At 41.0% G+C, this 16,810-nt stretch overlaps 1 long non-coding RNA gene across 1 annotated transcript in view; it reads right to left on the bottom strand.

The window, feature by feature from the left end:
* Positions 1 to 16,810, bottom strand: part of LOC110298394 — a 77,929-nt gene that overhangs the window by 7,596 nt on the left and 53,523 nt on the right. Inside the window, exons 3-4 of the long non-coding RNA XR_002378368.1 lie at positions 4,088 to 4,113; positions 3,694 to 3,729 (exon numbers count right to left, since the gene is read on the bottom strand). This is a non-coding gene — a long non-coding RNA (uncharacterized LOC110298394). The remainder of the gene's footprint in view (positions 1 to 3,693; positions 3,730 to 4,087; positions 4,114 to 16,810) is intronic.

Below are 16,810 nucleotides of genomic sequence, written 5' to 3'. Positions count from 1 at the left end.
TCTTCTTCTTCTTCTTCTTCTTCTTCTTCTTCTTCTTCTTCTTCTTCTTCTTCTTCTTCTTCTTCTTCCTCTCTCTCTGTCTCTCTCTCCCTCTCTCTCTCCCTCTCTCTCTCCCTCTCTCTCTCTCTCTCTTTCTCCCTACCCTTTAATCCTCCTAAATAAGCTCTATTCTATACTAGAAAGAAAAAGATACCTAGCACACAAGAAACAACCCATAATATGACACTCTCATCCATTTTCTTACTGAAAATATGGTATTCTGTTTCATCAAGCCTCACATTCCAAAAATAAAAAATAAAAAATAAAAAATAAAAAAATCAAGCTTACAAGCTTAAGAGTGGCTCAGCATTGGATCATTTAGATATTAATGGCCAAAGTACCTAGAGCTTCTGGCTGCTGGAACAGAAAGGAAGAAATCCTTTACTGCCTATCACAAAAGATTGTATTAGGCACCACTATAACAAAAATCAGAACCACCACAGAAACAAGACAGATTTGATCATAGTTTTTACATGACACAGTAACATTCAAGTTGAAAACACAGGACCCAGAGTGAACTATTCGTTTTGATACTTGGGCTCAACCAAGAATGCACAGCCATTGAAAAGAATGTGATCTAGTTGTAACACATGGAGGGGGAGTGTTAGACTCTAGACTTTTTCTTGGCCACTCTGCAGCTTAACTTCCTTCCAGGTACACAACAGAATCTTCTTGAATGAGAGTCCTGTGACTCACAATCAAATGAGGTGAGTCACAAAATTCATGGATATCTCTTAAAAATAAAACAGAGGAGAGACAGAATGGGGTTTAATAGCTGAATCTGGGCAAAGGAGATCCTGTTTTCTAAACCCTGGAGAAAATGAACTCTACTCTATAATCTAAGGTTTAAGTGAAGGGTGAGCTATAGGAGATCCCTTTGTCAGACACAAACTGCTAATGAGGGCTTCACTCTGGAGTATCATTTTCTGAGCTGTATAGAAGGCCAAGAAATGAGTTGGGGAGGGTAGAAAACTGTAAGCATCCAAGACACTGGGAATACAACAAACATAGACCTCAGCAGAGTGACAGACCTTGGTCCCTGGGTGGTCTACACTAACCACAATAACAATACAGATTAACTCTTGCTTGATGCATAAACCTGCAGAAAAAAAAAAAGGTCATCAAAGTTGTTTAAAATTAGAAGAAATGTATATTGCAATAGTTCTCATGGGAGCAGGTCCTTTTGGTCAGTAGTATTGCTTAAGGATGAAGGCATTTTCAGATCTGTCCTGTGACTTTCAGCAAAGTCAGCCAGCCAACTTAAGCTCAGACTTCTTTCCAAATTCATTTTTTAATTAAATTTCTGTTAATTATTTTGTTTGCATTTCAAACGTTGTCCCACCATCCCATCCCCGTCCCCTTTGCCTCTAAGAGGGTGCTCCCCCACCTACCCACTCCTGCCTCACCTCTCTAGCATCTCCCTTCGCTGGGTCATCAAGCCTCCACAGGACCAAGCAGCTCCACTCCCACTGATGCCACATAAGACAGTCCTCTGCTACATATATATGTAGTGGAAGCCATGGACTAGCCCATGTATGTTCTTTGGTTGGTGGTTTAGTACCTAGGAGCTCTGAAGGGTCCAGTTAGTCGATACTGTTGTTCTTCCTATGCCCAGCTCCTTCAGTCTTTCCCCTAACTCTTCCATTGGGCTCCCCAGGCTTAGTCCAATGGTTGGCTCTGAGTATCTACATCTGTCTTAGTCAGATGCTGGCAGAGCCTCTCAGAGGACAGCCATACCAGGCTCCTGTCTGCAAGCACATCTTGGCATCAGTAATATTGTTGGGGTTTAATGTCTGTAAATGGGATGGATCCCATGGTGGGGCAGTCTCTGGGTGGCCTTTCTCTCAGTCTCTTTTCCATTTTTGTCCCTGCATTTCCTTTAGAAGGAAAATTCTGGGTTAAAATTTTTGAGATGGGTGGGTGGCCCCATATCTCAACTGGGGGCCATGTCTATCTACTAGAGGTGGTCTCTTCAGGTTTTATCTCCCTACTGTTGGATATTTCAGTTAATGTCATCCTAATTGGATCCTGACAGCCTCTTGAATCCCTGGTGTCTAGGACTTTCCAGTGGTTCCCACATTGCCCTCCCCCCACTGCTACATATTTCTCCTGGCCCTCTGGACTTCTCTCCTGTCTCTTTCCATACCTGATCCTGAAACCCCTTTCCCTCCCCATTCCATATCCCATCCAGTCCCCTCCCTCACTCTCTGTCTCCCCTGATCATTTTGTTCCCCCTTCTAAGTGGAATTGAAGCATCCACATTTTGGCCTTCCTTCTTGTTAAGCTTCGTTTGGTCTGTGAGTTGTATTGTGGTTATTCTGAGCTTTTGGGCTAACATTTTTCTATGACAGGATGCATTTAATATATTTAAAAACAGTCTAGAATAGAATTTTCCCCGAGTAAGTAGAGATGTAAGTCACAAGACAGTCTCTGTTTTCCCTTTTTTTTCTGTTCAGGTTGTCTTCATGATTATTCTAGACTCATTTGGGGCAAAATTGCATGAAAAATACTTAGTTTGAGGTACACACAATTATTTTTGTTTTGTTTTGTTTTGTTTGTTTGTTTTGAGACGGGGTTTCTCTGTATAGCCTTGGCTGTACTGGAACTCACTTTGTAGACCAGGCTGGCCTCGAACTCAGAAATCCGCCTGCCTCTGCCTCCTGAATGCTGGGATTAAAGGTGTGTGCCACCACGCCCGGTACACACAAAGTTTTAACTTCTTAGCATCATAATGTTTTTTTAAGGCAAAAATTATTTTTATATCGAATTCAATGCATCTCTGATATATCCAAAATATTAAAGTATAAAACAGTATAAACAGTATAAAATCAGCAGTGACATAGTCAATTCTTTCTGTATACCAGATCTTTAAAACCCAATGAGTATTTAACACTTCCATCTTAATTCAGTTGTTTGGTGCCTACAAATAACTGCCTACTGAACTGCAAGCAAAACTTAGAAGACAAGATATCTATATTTTTTCTAAAAATGAAAATATATATTTATATGATAAGGTATCAAGAATTATGAGGACTCAGTGAAAGTCCAAATGAAGCCATTGTATTAGAGCCTATGGAGAAAAATAGAAAAAGAAAAGGTTTGTTTCTATTATAATTCATTGTTTTAAAGACTAGATATAGTTTTATAAAGTGATAACCTAGACAGGTACATGTACTTGCCTAGCGTATGCAAGGTCATGGGATTGGTCCCCAGTGCTGTAAGAATAGTAGTAATAAATAACAAGAAGCATTATACTATAATTAATTTCCCATTAATTACTATAAAATGTCTCTGCTGGACATTGCTTTCAAAGGTGAGCATAGTGATTCATGACTATAAGTCCAAAACTTGGTAGTCTAAGGCAAGAGGATTAACATAAATTTGAGGCTAGACTAAGCTGTGACTCAAAAGAAAAAAAAAACTGAAATAAAGATATGGAGAGATGGAAGCAATTAAGAATGATTTGCTTTGCAATTATGAGGATCAGAGTTCAGGTCCCATCATGCACATAACAAGCCAGGCATTCTGCATAAAATTAAATAATAATAATAATATTTTTTAAATGGACCTCAGAAAAAGCTATATGAATATGGGATTCTTTTTAAAAATAATTATCAAAAACTAAAAGACCCGTAGCCTAAGAAAGCAACTTACCATGAAACAGTCCTCCAAAATGAAGAGGGAAGGCCACTAAAAAGAAAAACATAATCACCAGCAGGTAAGTGGGGAAGGCTTATCACAAGCAATTAAACACATTCCAGGAAATCACTGCTTTTAATCGCCCTTGTCCTTTTAAGTTTATTAAACACTAAAAGTTATATTTAGCTAGTGCTGGGATGCTAAGGCTGTGACATTATCCCACCAATACAACCTTTTTCTGTAAGCAGTGCATTCTAATGCATATGAGAAGGGCAAATTTTCTCATATCTTGTAAACCCACATGAAACAAAATCCCTAGAACCAATAGAAAAGAGGGAGGGAGGGAAGATAGAGGAAAGGAGAGAGAAGGGAATGGGGGAGGAGGGAAAAACAAACATACTGTACTCACGTGTTCTATTTCATCAAAAAATTGTTCTAGTAGGGAAAAGGGAGAAACAGATCCAGTGTCAACAGCTGAGAACTGGCTAGGTAAATTATGCTACATTAGATTAATGCTATAGGCATTAGAAATGTCAACCTGGACCAAAGGAGGAAACACTGAAGATAGAACAATGAAAAAGCTATTGCATACACCCTAATTATATCTGCATATAATGTCTTCATCTGCAGAAATGAGTGATTTTTTTTCCTTCTCAGCATTTTTCAAGTACATTCCTTGCAAAATATTTTTAATCATGCTACTTGTCTTTAAAGACCATTATATAAAAATAAATATACAAATAAGGATTCATCATCCTGTCAGTCTTGCAGTAGTGAACACAGAATGCCCAGGCCTGCTCCAGTTTGTTGAGATACTGTGGTTTCATGAAAGCATATAGCATAAGCAATACACTGTACTGCTGTAGTCTGCCCATCTTCACAAATCACACATTTTCAGCTCCATTTGATAATACTGGAAGGCAAGACTTAAGAGAGAATTATATATAATGCATAGCCCACAGGAATAGGTCAAGACTTTTATGGCAAAATCAGTAATCAAAGTGGAAAATTGGCCTCTTTTCTCCTCTCCCTTCTCTCTAATCCCTCACGTATCTTCTTCACACTCTCTGTCTCTTCTTCATCCTCATCTTAGTTATGTTTTTATTGCTGTAATAAAACACCATAACCAGGGCAAATTATAAAAGAAAACATTTCATTTAGCGCTTATGGCTCCAGAGGATTAGAATCCATGACCATTACAGTGGGGAGCATGGCAACAGGCATGCGCGCAGGTATGATGCTGGAGCACTAGCTGAAAACGTACATCTCAATCCATTAGGAATAGCATAAGATTTTGAAACCTTAGAACCTACCTCGAGTGACATACCTCTTCCAACAAGGACATACTTTGTGATCCTTGACAAACAGTTCTACCAACTAGGGACCAAGCATTCAAATAAATGGGTTTATGGGGACATGGTCATCTCATCCTATGATTAATTCAGAGGGTAAGGAGGTGGAGAGATGAGAGTCTCTGTGTGTTACAGGTAGGAACATAAACTGGTGTATTTCCCATGAAAAAACCTTGGCAATTCCTCAAAAGGTTAAGTATAGAATTCCCAGAACACACAGAACCACTCAGAGGTGTCAGAGAAAGAAAAGACATACATCCCAAGACATATCTCACTGTTGTAAAAACTTATCTTGAGCAGCAATCACTGGAAGAACTAACCAAGAGCCACTTGGCCTGCCTTCCTACATGCACACAGCCAAACAAGTCTCTCTTTTTCCTGTGGTTTTTATTAGTGTCTATTAATTGAACACAATAGTGGGATTCACTCTGAGAATCTCATATATGCATATAGTGTGTGTCAACTATAGTCCACCTCATTATTCTTGCATTCCTCATTTCCCTGTTTCCCTTCTACTCCTCTTCTCCCTCTCTGACCCCCCTGCCTCAATTCCACATATGAGTGAAAATAAATGGCACTTGTCTTTCTAAGTCTGGCTCCTTTTGCTTAACTTGGTAGTCTCTAGTTCTATGCATTTTCCTGAAAATATCATGAACGTGTTCTTCTTTAGACTGCAATCACTCTTTGGGGATGAATATCCTTCAAATAACAGGGCATCATGACAGTTTTGATTACCAGAGCCGGGCATGGGCTGCCATGGGCCTAACATACTCTGAGGTATCCTGGTCATCTGCCAGCTTTTACACCATCTCACCACCTCCAGTCTCTTTGTTAATATCTACAATTTCCACTCCAGTCTGGAGACTTTAGTGTGCTATCAGCCCTGCATGTATAAATTGATATTTGTCTAAAAAAATACAAAACCATTATGCTTCAGACATTTCCTCAAACTTTACTTGTGATGATTCCCATATGCACAGAAATTTAATAATAACCTTTATTATTTTCTCTTGCAAAATGGCTCCTGTACTGTTTAGGATCCTAGATTCAGTAAGGGACACAAATAAGCAACAAAGGGAGAATAATGGGTGCATCTGATTTCCTTACAGCTTATGCCCAAATAACTGAAAACAGGTATTCAAAGACATACAGGAGTGTTTGTGGCAATATTATAATAGCCAATCATTGTAAACACCTACAATGTTCCTCAACAGATGAATACACAGGTTACTTAGGGAATACCATTCTACCATAAAAAGAGTGAAGGACTGACATAACCACAGTGCAGACGAACCTGGAACAATATGCTGAGTGAAAGAAAACTGAAAGTCATATATGTTTTTTATATAAAAAATAGGAAAACAGATGAATTTGGGGACAGAAGACATAGCTCAGCAGTTAAGAGCAATGGTTACTCTTTCAGGGGACTTGAGTTCAATTCCCAGAAACCAGGCAGCTCACAACTGTCTGCAACTCCAGTCCCAGGGAATCCACCACTTTCATTAGGCTTCTATAGGCACTGCACACATGGTGAGCATATATGCAGACAAAATACTCATCCACATTAAATTAATCTTTTTCCAACATAATATTTTTATTAATTATTTAGGAACTTCATACAACTCACCTCAGTCACAGTTCCCATTCCTCCTATGACTACCCTCCCACCCTTGTACTCCCCACCTCCCAAAGTACAATTTGTGTTGTCCATCCACTCATTGGAGCATGGTCAAATTCCCAGAGGCTAGCCGCTAAAAGAAAACTTGAGACCTGCGCCAGCCACTCCATACCAGAAGCCATCAACTGTGAAGAGCTACACTTCAGTATCTATCACAATGTTTAAGGACTCTCTTCAATAACTTCCTATCTGGATTGTTTCTTTTGAGGGTAGAAAGGGAGGTGATCATGGAAGCCTTCAATCTCTCTCATTCTCAGTTATGAGTCTTTAGTCATTAATACCACTATAAAAGAAGCTTGCTTATCTGTAGCAACGTTGATCGCCAATCCATACGGTTTCCAGCAGCAGCACAGATCATGGACATCAACCTGGTCCCCACTAGCAGCACAGATCACAAATATTAACATGCCCCTGTTGGCAGCCTCAATCATGAACATCACCATGGTCTCCAGCTATGGAACAAATCACAGACACCGTGGTGGCACATGGACCATGGATAACAATATTGGCAGCATGGATCACAGACATCAATATATCCTCTGTGAATTGTCTTTAGAAGGATATTAAAAAAAATAGGTAAATAGCCAAAGAAAGCAGAAGCACCATTGTCACAGGTTGAGTGGAACACCTGCTTAATGGATAAAGAGAGGCAGGCAGATCTCTATAAATTCAAGGCCAGTGTAATCTACATAGTGAGTTCCAGGCCAGCCAAGTCAACATAGTAAGGCCCTCTCAAACAAACAAAGAGATAATTGCTGGATCACAAGCTAAGATTATGCAATAATTTTGAGGCTCTAGGAAATACACATGTGTGACCCTGACCTATATAGCTGAAGGGCAAGCTGATTGATAAAGGGGTGATAACAGGAATGAGTCACCATATCTCTTCATAATTATCAAGTTCCTATGGTAGATGGGGGTGGGATAAGTTTAGTGATATAGCCCTTGCTTAGAATACCCTAGGTTCTATCTCCAGCTCTATGGGGGAGAGGGGGGTAAAAAAAAAAGAATGGAGGAACAGTAACCTGACCAAGGATTTCTCCATGCTACATCATCCTGAAGTATCTATACAGAAGCATGAAGCCACAATAGGACTGAAGGAATAGCTCGTATCTGTCATGAGAACAAATATATGCACCATTCTTGTGAAAAATATGAGTTAGCAAGTTCTTCCACTTGTGAAATGCTTTGTACTTTCCTGTCAACACTGATGTCATATATGCAATCACTATTCTTGCATAAATGGTCACCTCTATACACACATTCCATTTATCCATTGATTGTAACAAAGTACCTCCTCAGCATTCAAGGGCAATTGTGTACTTTCCTACTAGCTGCCATCTAAGCAGGTCTCTATAGGTCAGAAACCACCTGAGTACTCCCATAATCTCCCTTAGTCCTGTGGGGCCAAGACTGTCAAGAAAACTAACTAAAAAAGAAGCTAGAGGTCCAGTATGACAAAGCTCCTTATAGAAGCTTGATTTCTACCTAAAGAGACTAATCTCCAAAATATATTGTGTGTGTCACAAGCAAGCTGGAGTCTTCCTGCTGTCCTGCTGTACTCAAAAGCAGAGCTTAAGAGAGTACTAGCAAGCTGGTAGGCTGTTGTCACACACCTTTAATCCAGCACTTGGAAGCAGAAGGAGGCAAATCTCTGAGTTTGAGGCCAGCTTCATCTACAAGAGTGAGTTCAAGGCCAGCTGGGACTACACAGAGAAATCCTGTCTAGAAAAATAGAAAGGGAGGTGGGGTACTGGCAGGGCTGGAAAGATGGCTCTGGGGTACTTGGCTGCTCTTCTAGAGGACTAATGTTCATTTTCTAACACCTATAGGGTAGTTCACAACTACCCAAAGGTTCAGACATTAGATCCCAGGATCTAATGCCCTCTTCTACACCCTGAGGGCACTAGTCATGCAAGTAATTCACAGACATGCATGCAAAAACACATGTAAACACATAATTTTATTACTATTATTTATCAATATATAAATATAATAATTGATATTTTATTGTTATTATTTTAAGAGAGTTAAGGAAAGAGGAACTAGTTATGACTCACGTGAACAGAGGGGCACTGGAGGAAGCTGAGATGGAAGCCATCTTTCTTTTTCATCATGTTATCATCACACATTCTGCTCCCAGCTCAACAGTCTATAAAGGCCTCAGTTTCTGAGAAGGGGAGTCCAGGCTCATTAAAGGCTCTTCAGGCTCTGACTCAGTCCCTACTCCTTCAGGTGTGCTTAAGCTCAGTTCCATCCACTTCCCTGCAGTGTCCTCCTAGACACTGCCAAATGAATTCTGCTGTCATTCATTCTTCCTGTTTTCTACCTAGGTTTTCTCTTTTGTTTCGGTATTTCCAAATCTCCACTCTTAGTTCCTAGTCAAGCAATGCCTTCCCTGTTCCCGCCAATAAGGAACATTCGCTTCCTCTGTACTAGGTGAGGATGAACAGGACAGAAAGTGTCACTCATGTCCTTCACTAAAGCCTTTGTGCTTTATTCTAGGAGAAACTATCTTGCTGACCTTAGACTCCTCCAGAAGGCCCACCCAGACTGGTCAAGCAAAGACAAGATAATGCTGACTTAGGCGTCATCATGATTGTTGCCAGTCATACTATTTTACTTCTTGCTTCATAATGGGGCTGATACTGTGGCCAAAACTATGTTAGCTTTTCTGTTAAGTTTTACTTAACAAAGCAAAAGCAAGATTTCCATCTTTCCCAAAATGTCATATCCAGGAGCATACAGGAGGAAAATCTGTCTGACTAGGACCTTTTAAATGATTGGGCCACAGGAAATTGAACTTTCTGGTGCCCTGAATACTGAAGAAGCAAAAGTACTTGGTGAGAGCAAATGAAATCTTGCCCCTCAAGTGCAATTCTCAGCAAAAGTCAAGGCCTCAGAACACATCAGAGGACTGACAGATACTCATTCAGCCAACTGCTCAGACAACTCGACTGAATGCTTCCCACATGCAGGGCATAGATTGAGCTGGGCTTCATGGGTCTGTAGACCAGGGTACTGTTTCACCAATAGAATGCTCCATTGGAAACCAATGGAAAGTTCAACTGCAGGACATTAATTTCTATACTACAAATGATATGAGTAATAGCTCAGAGGAGGCAGATGTCACCCTGGACAAAGAGCAGCTGTTGAATGCACAGGTGTGTGTGTCAAGAAGCATGCTTTTGGTGAACCAAAATATGGACTCCAGGTGGAAATGAACTCAGGAGCCACCCAGCAGTGACCCACTTACTCCAGTATGGCCCCACCTCCTAAAGGTTCCACAATCTTTCCAAACAGAGCCATCAGCTAGGGGACGAAGTTTTCAGAAACACAAGCCTATGGGAAACACCACAGCACTAGGGAAACTGGAATCAGGATTAACAACCTTTTAATATATTATTGGAATATAATTTCCAAAGCTAAAATCTAATGAAGGGTACCATACAAGGAGCTTTGATAAATGCAAAAACATATTTAAACATCCTCACCAAAATACAAATTATTTCTACCACCCCCCCAAAAAAATGTTCTCTTATATCCCTTTATAGTCACTCTTTCCCATCCCCTGACCATAAGCAACTTCTGATCTGCCAAGGATGATATATCAGTGTTTCCCATACTAGAATTCATTGTAAAGGAAACCCAGCAGTATGACCTCTTCTGTCTAACTTTTGTTTAGCATAGATTTCAAGATTCACCCATGCCTCTGCTTATATCTGTGTAGCTCTTTGTAACTGAGTGGTATCTATTATTGTATGGCTCTTTCATAGTTTACTTATTCATTCTCCCATTGATAAGACTGAGGTTGTCCACAAAATGGATATTTACGTGCTGTGTATATAAATACCTGACAAGAAACACATTACAGAAGAGGCTTTCTTCTTTTTTTTTTTCTCATTGTTTCAGAAAGCATGATCCAGTGAAGGCAGGAAGGCATGGCACCAGAAGTTCCGTGGTGGCAGGAGCATGAGACAGATTCTTGCCCATAGCTCAGAGTACCAGGAAACAAAGACCAGATGAAAAGCAGGGCCCATCTATACAACCTTTAAGACTCCTAGAGATCTACTTTTTTCCACTAGGCTCTTCCTCCCAAAGGTTCCACAACTCACAAAACAGCTGTACAGCTAGGGACTAGGTGTTCCAAGGCATGGTTTGTGGGACAGGTTTTACACACAAACTATAGCAGCTATGCTACAATGATACTGCCTGATGGTTTGATCAGAACCCAACACCAATGCTTCAGTGTCACACCTACCAGTTTGCAGATCAAGTGTAACAGTAGTGCTTCAAGCTCCAGAGCTGTGGGTCAGCTTGCCTTGCTATGTTCCACGTGTATCTCACTCCTGTGGCACTAGCTTCCTACTAAAGACATGTTTCTTTCATGGAGACATCAAAGATAGAAGATCAAAAGCCCAATGACAGAATCTCACTCAGGTCTCCAACTGAATCTCATCCATTAATATCCACCTTGTATGAAGCAGTCACCGGATCAAACTAGGCAAAAGAGGAGTGTATTTTTGTTGAATAACCCAAATTATTATGCTAGTCACCAAGAACGTCCTTCCCTTGGTAAATAAAGAATGGGTCTTCCCTGTCTGGCTATTGTTAGCATATGTACTGTTTGTCTTCTCTGCTCTTTCCCTTAATTTAGACATAGCACTTGTGTTTTTATGACAAAACTCCCATTCACTAATTCCAATAATAGAGCTCTCACTCCTCATCAAAGTTGCTTCTTTTAGCAGTAGATGGAAAAACTATTACAGAAAAGCCTCAACTGGCCAAAATGCAGAGAACATCTGACTATAAGGTTATGCAAGTACTGGCAGACATGAGGCTTACATTGAAACACTGCTTGACTAATATTTGAACACCTGTCAAGTACACCGAAGGTGTGAAAAGTAAACACGATATATGTACTTTAGGCTAAGAGGAGCTCTTTACAGAAGCTTGCCTTGAGGTTAGTGGCATGATTCACACCTTGAGGTATTACATGTCAAACAGACGTGCTAGGACTGGGTGTCAGCAAAGCTTTTCAAGTAGAAGAGCTATTTGACTTTTGTGGCAAAATATAAAAAATACAAAATTTAGAGAGTTAGCCATGTAATTCAGTGATGGAGTGTTTACCTGTCATGTGTGAGCTCCCAGAATTGATTCCCCAACCCCTGTGCAGCCACTGCAACCACTGCAGCCATTTTCAAGAAACCCCATGGCATCAAGTAAACACACACATTGTTGTGCAACAATCATTACCATCTCTTCCTGGAACATGCTGTCATGCTAGACTGAAATTCTGTGCCTCTTACATAAAAATCCACACACTGCTGACACTGGTCCTCTGTAACCATGCTTTTGTTTTGTTTGGTGTCTCTGGGTTCTACTATTTCAGACACTTCCTATACATGGAATCATAAGAGTACTTGCTTCTCTGTTTGGTGAATTTCACCTACCAAATGTCCTCCAGGTCTGTGCACGTTGTGGCATGTCATTTTAAGCCTAGTTGAGTCCTGGTACAGGGATATTCCAGTTTCTGTCACCTAGTGTCTTCTTATGTGTACTTGAGTTGCCTCTGCATCATACTGTTATGGGCAAGCACTGGGCACATCTCTGCCTCCATTTTGATTGGCAAGTGTGAGCCCAGACCTCTATCTATTTCCTATGCAGCTTTTGATTCCTTTGAGCAATCATCTAGCAACTGAATTACGGGATCATACCCATTTTAATTTATAGAGGACATTTTCACTGGAAGAGAAGACTAACCTTTTTTTATTATTATTAGATGTTTTCTTCATTTACATTTCAAATGCTATCCCCTTTCCTAGTTTCCTCTCTGAAAACCCCCTATGCCCTCCCCCCACCCCTGCTCCCCAACCCACCCACTTCCTGGCCCTAGCATTCCCCTATACTGGGGCATAGAATCTTTGCAAGACCAAGGGCCTGTCTCCTGTGAGGCTATGCCAGTGGTGGCAAATGCAGAAGTAGATGCTCACAGTCATCTATTGGATGGAACACAGGGTCCCCAATGAAGGAGCTAGAGAAAGTACCCAAGGAGCTGAAGGGGTATGCAGCCCTATAGGAGGATCAACAATATGAACCAACCAGTACCCCCTGAGCTCATGTCTCTAGTTGCATATGAAGACTAACCTTTTAAAGGAGGGCAGTATGCTTTAGTGAGTTCTTCTGCCTGTGCTGTCTTTCTATGTCTTTCTCTCTGACTCTCTATCACATAGAGAAAGCGCTCTTCCACAGTTTTGTACTAACATTCTAGATCAAGGAATAAGGGTTTCTGCCTGGGATCACATTTGCCATTGGCATTACTGGAAGACAAAGATTATATTGAGACTCCACCTTACTAATGTTTGAATACTTGCAATGCAAATCTTAGGTGCCACAAACCGGGCTCAGTCAGCCCCCCTCAATCTGTGGGAATTAAGCATTCTGGTAGGTGGGCATGGAGTTGGCAAGAATTGACAAATGGACACGAACACAAGGGAGTGCTGAATCTGAATGTAATTTTTCACAAAGTGAACACCAGTCTTATATAATACAGAAAACAAAGGAGTAAGGTGTCATGGCAGGCAAGGTACATTAAAGTATCTGTCACAAAACAGAGGAATGCCTACAAAGGACTGACAGAAACCAGGTAATGTTTACAGTAAAGATAAAACAGCCCTGCCTAGAGTCAGCTAATGTCAGGTAAGGATTTTACACCCTAGTCACAATTTATGCTACTCCTTTGAGCCTTGTGAAAGCTAGCACCAGGGGTTCTGCTCTAGCAGACCTTATCATAAATAATGCAATACCACAACCCCCCTATTTCCTAGGCCTTGGTAAATTCTTGCATATGAGAGTAACTTGCTGTTCTTTTAAGTATCTGTGGGGAATCTAATGTAGTCTGCCATAGCTGACTGTAGTGAAGATTCTAAGTATATTTGCTAAGCTTGCCTTGAGATTTCTAACTCTTATCCAGTAAAATACTGTAAGAAATCATGCAAGACCCTCCACAGTATTGCAGGGACAAATCTGGGGCATTCTAGCTATGGGAATGCCAAGGTTCCAGGAGGCTAAGTTTCCTTGAAACTCTTTGCCTCGTGACTGCTTCCAGGCTTTTAAACCTGTCACACGAGTCACTACTCGAGTGGGTGTAGCAATGATGTATGAAAAATAAATTGGATTATACCCATTACATTTCTGAAGTGGCCTATGTATAAAAACAGGCAGCGTTGATGTGCTGAAAGAAGTGCTTGTCTGGTGTACTGGAAGCCCAGCACTACATGAACTCACCCACTCTCTCTTTCCTTCTCTCTGTCATAGAGACTATTTGCAACTTTGCTGATATCTCATACTGAGGAAGACAGAGAGAAGGGTTTACCTTAAACATAATAAGAGGTGGACCTTGACCTGAGAGTGTAATAGGGGAAATGTACTTTACTGGCTTGTTATGTTTCTGTGCATCTTTGGGAATCAATGTGGTGGCCCAGTTCCTTCATCTTGGCAGGTAGTCTGCCTGATAATGACTACTTGCAACTTTGCTGACCTCAATCTTGACTACTCAAAGGGAGGGGAGGTCCACAGCTAGTTTAATCTGGCCTCAAAGTAAGGACTAAACACTTGGTCACTACGAGGTAGATAAAAAAAAAATCAAATTAGAAGATGTCAATTTCATTTCTACAAAGCTGACTTTAAAGTCTTCAGTACATCACTTAATAAAGCCTCCCCCCAATTTATGTGTATGTGTGCATGTGTACCACATGTGTATGGGTACTTCAAGAGGCCAGAAGAAGATACTGGATCCCATGTAGCTTGGCCTTGGCAGGAGATGCCTTGGGCAAGAGAAGGCCAGAAGCATGGAGCTGGTGGCTCTGTCTATCCCCAGTGCAGTAACCTGAGAATACAGGCCTAGAGGAACTCCAAATTCTGTCCCAGCATTACTTCTTTGATGCTAACTTTAGATTTCCGTAAGGGCTTTGCAGCCTTCTAAGTCATGTTAAGAGTTGCTTATGATCTAGAAAATAATATATAAAAGGTGGGAGAGAGCAAAATAATCGGTCAACATGTTGGCAATTGATGAAGGAGGTGAGGTGGCCAGGAGCTAATACACTTCTATTTTGAGTATGTTACAATTCCTCCATAAGTCTTTTTTAAAAAGAAATTCCCCAAAGATACAATATCTTCTATGAATTCAAATACCTTTAGAGTCTGTTTTCCAGTGCCACCGGGAAGCTTCCATCTGTCTAGTAACTTGTCACTTCCAAGGGAAAGCCCCTCTCTTTGTGATCGTTGAGGTCCCTGCTCCATCCTCATAAACACTTTCAACACCCACTCTGTTCTAAAACCTTAGGTTTTAGAAGCTTCTTTTAGAACCTAACTTTCATTCTCAGACTCCAGCTATTGAGTGACAACACTCAGAGTTCCATCAGTTGCCTTGCTGGCAACCATGAAAGGCTTCTCACAGTGAGCAAAGCCCCATCTGTGGAACCCTGCAGGAGCCACCCTTGCCACCTTAATGCCGAGGAGTTGAAGGTCAAAGGCTGATCTTCTTTCTCCTGCCCTGCAACCTCTTCTCTCATCCCCTTCCCTCCTCCTTCTTAATTTTCAGATAGGGTATAGTGTATCTCTAGCTGTCCTTAAACTACCTTTATAGCTGAAAATGACCTCAGACAAACTTCTGATCCTCTTCCTCTACCTCCCGAATGATGATATTGCATGTGCTACCATAGTTGATTTACATCGTGCTGGATATCAAATTCAGGGCTTCTGATATACCAGACAAGCACACTATGAACTACTCCACATGCCAGATTCTCTCATTCCATCAGGAGGATTGTGCTGTCATATGTGGGATCTCAGTCAGAAGTGAAGGGCTTGCAAAGCACCGGGCATGTCCTCGTATTCCAAGAGCAGCTCCCTGGGCACAGTCCACACTTAAGACCCTAAGCAAATCTCCTGGTAAGTAGCAGCAATTGTCTCTGATTTCTGACTGAGGGTCCTGCATGACCTTTTGTCCCTGCTGACGTGAAGTCCCTGTCTTAGTGAACTGTACTCTCTGAGCAAAATAAAACTTTCCTTCCTCAATCAGCCTTTAACACTGAGAAGAAAAGCTAAACAGAGTCACCTCAGGCTTTTTTGAGGGAGGTGGTGTTTGGTTGTTTTTTTGAGACAGGGTTTCTCCATGTAGCATTGGCTGTCCTGGAACTCTCTGCAGACCAGACTGGCATGGGATTCAGAGATTCACCTGCCTCTGCCTTCTGAGTGCTGTGACTAAAGTCATGAACCAACATTCTAGGTGGGGTTTTTTTTTCCCTCTTTTTTGTGAAGAATATTTTTTTTTATTAAATAGCATTAACTCTTTGGAGGGAAGAATGAACAAATACCTACTCATTCCAAATGGCACCAACAACAGACCAAAGAAATTATTCCATTCAAGCCTAGCTGGATGAGTCAATGAGCTAATTGGGTTTACTTACAGGGTGAGGGGATTATCTACGCAGTGGTTCTGAACCTGTGAGTCTTGACACTCTGGAGGCAGAGGATACACATCAGATATCTTGCATATTCGATATTTACATTACAATTCGTAACAGTAGCAAGTTATGAAGTAGCAATAAAAATGATTTTATGGATGGGTTCACCACAATGTGAGGAAGGTCCACAGCGTTAGGAAGGCTAAGAACCACTGATCTATAGGGAATCCAACAACTTATCTATGGCTATACCAGTTTATACATCCTCAGGGAAAGGCAGGGTCCTGTTAAGACCTCCTTGTGCTCATAAAAATGGGTGAGTGGGCCCAATGTTTGGTGTAGATAATCACAGATGCTCTGACAGCAAGACTCCAATACCCATGCTTAGAGAGCAAAGTTTCACAGCACAGAGTTTTAATTTTAGCTTTTAAGCAAAAAATAACTCTTTAGAGCTGGATAGCTCAGCTTTTCTTTTGTACAGGAAGAGGATAGAAAGTGAGTTTAGGGAGAGGGAAGGGAAGGTGTCAGAATAAATTGCGGTTCATCATCTCAAATTAGGTACATATAGACTAATCCAGGAAAGGAAGAAAGAGAGAGAGAGAGAGAGAGAGAGAGAGAGAGAGAGAGAGAGAGAG

This window comes from Mus caroli, chromosome 7 (genome assembly GCF_900094665.2).
Source record: "Mus caroli chromosome 7, CAROLI_EIJ_v1.1, whole genome shotgun sequence".
Taxonomy (NCBI): Eukaryota; Metazoa; Chordata; class Mammalia; order Rodentia; family Muridae; genus Mus; species Mus caroli.
Note: the sequence above shows the minus strand (reverse complement) of the source record. Positions and strands in the feature narration are given on the sequence as shown.